Source organism: Arachis duranensis, chromosome 5 (genome assembly GCF_000817695.3).
Source record: "Arachis duranensis cultivar V14167 chromosome 5, aradu.V14167.gnm2.J7QH, whole genome shotgun sequence".
NCBI lineage: Eukaryota > Viridiplantae > Streptophyta > Magnoliopsida > Fabales > Fabaceae > Arachis > Arachis duranensis.
Window position 1 is genome coordinate 60,139,558 of NC_029776.3, and position 2,366 is coordinate 60,141,923.

The window sequence follows — 2,366 nt, forward strand, 5'->3', positions numbered from 1 at the left end:
TGATGGCGGCATTCAAGAGAATCCGGAAGGTCTAAACCTTGTCTGTGGTATTCTGAGTAGGATTCAATGATTGAATGACTGTGACGAGCTTCAAACTCCTGAGGGCGGGGCATTAGTGACAGATGCAAAAGAATCACTGGATTCTATTCCGGCCTGATTGAGAACCGACAGATTGATAGCCGTGCCGTGACAGGGTGCGTTGAACATTTCCACTGAGAGGATGGGAGGTAGCCACTGACAACGGTGAAATCCTTGCATACAGCTTGCCATGGAAGGAGCCTTGCGTGCTTGAAGAAGAAGACAGTAGGAAAGCAGAGATTCAGAAGATGGAGCATCTCCAAAACCTCAACCTATTCTCCATTACTACAAAACAAGTACTTATTTCATGTTCTCTTACTTTTCACAATCAATCTTGATAATTTCTGATATCCTGACTAAGATTTACAAGATAACCATAGCTTGCTTCAAGTCGACAATCTCCGTGGGATCGACCCTTACTCACGTAATGTATTACTTGGACGATCCAGTGCACTTGCTGGTTAGTTGTGCGGGATTGCAAAGTGTGATTGCAATTTCGTGCACCAAGTTTTTGGCGCCGTTGCCGGGGATTGTTCGAGTTTGGACAACTGAAGGCTTATCTTGTTGCTTAGATTAGGACTGTTTTATTTTTGTTGATTTAGAGTCTTTTAGTTGAGTCTAGTTTCATATTTTAAGTTTGGTGTCAATTGCATGCTTTTGTTTTAAATTGCTGGAAGAACCTACTGAGTTTCTGGCACAGTTTTTACAAATTGCTGACACAGTACATGATAAAGAGGTAGATCAGGATGTCTACAGACTATTACTGTTAAGTTTGGTGTCCTTTTTGTGTTTTTCCCTAAAAATTTTCAAAAATTTAGTGTTTGATTTTCTAAAAATTTTAAGCTTGGTGTCATTTGGTTGTTTTTCTCTTTCCTCATTTCAAAAATCAAATCTTTTTCAAAAAAAAAAATTTTCAATCATATCTTTTTAATTGCTAATCTCAAAATCTTTTTAATTAACTAATTGATTCAGTTTTCAATTTGCTTTGATCTTATTTTCTTTTAGTTTTCGTATTTTTTTTATTTTATTTTCCTTTTGTTTTTATTTCATTTTTCGGTCAATTTTAAATAATAATAATAATAATAATATGTTTATCTACTTGCCATCCATATCATTTCCCTTTATCCATCATGGACTTAAGTGGAATTGAACAGTCCAGAAGGACTCTGGGGTCATATGCTAACCCCATTACAGCTGCATATGGGAGTAGCATCTGTACACCTCCCATCAAAGCAAGCAGCTTTGAGCTAAATCCTCAACTCATTATCATAGTGCAGCAAAATTGACAGTATTCCGGTCTTCCACAGGAAGAGCCTACTGAGTTTCTGGCACAGTTCTTACAAATTGCTGACACAGTACATGATAAAGAGCTGACACGGTACGTGATAAAGAGGTGGATCAGGATGTCTACAGACTATTACTGTTTCCATTTGCTGTAAAAGATCAAGCTAAGAGGTGGTTGAATAACCAACCTACAGCAAGCATAAAGACTTGGAAACAGTTATCAGACAAATTCTTGAATCACTTTTACCCTCCAAAGAGGATGACACAGCTAAGGCTGGACATCCAAGGCTTTAAACAAGAGGATAATGAACCCCTTTATAATGCCTGGGAGAGGTATAGAGGCATGCTAAGAAAATGCCCCTCTGATATCTAAACAGATAACAGAGGAATGTCAAGCAGTTCAACTGAGGAGTGGGAAGATACTGAATAACACTGCTCAAAAGAGCAAAAAGCCAAACAAGGAACAATTGACAGGGGATAACCAAACCACTTTTCAAAATCCCTCTGAGGACAGTAAGAGCCCAGAGAGGAATGATTCTGGCGTTCAAACGCCAGAAAAGGGTAAGAAAGTGGCGTTAAACGCCCATTGGGTAGCCAATTCTGGCGTTCAAATGCCAGAAAAGGGGGAAAAGTTGGCGTTAAACGCCCATCTTCCACCCAATCCTGGCGTTCAGACGCCAAGGGAAGATCAGACACCTGAGAGTGCTGACAGTAATCCCTCTAACAAGGCTTCTTCAACCACTTCTGTAAGAAATAAACCTGCAGCATCTAAGGTTGAAGACTATAAAGCCAAGATGCCTTATCCTCAAAAACTCCGCCAAGCGGAACAGGATAAGCAATTTACCCGCTTTGCAGACTATCTAAGGACTATTGAGATAAAGATTCTGTTTGCAGAGGCACTTGAGCAAATACCCTCTTATGCTAAGTTCATGAAAGAGATCTTAAGTCATAAGAAGGATTGGAGGGAAACTGAAAAAGTGTTTCTCACTGAAGAATGCAGTGCA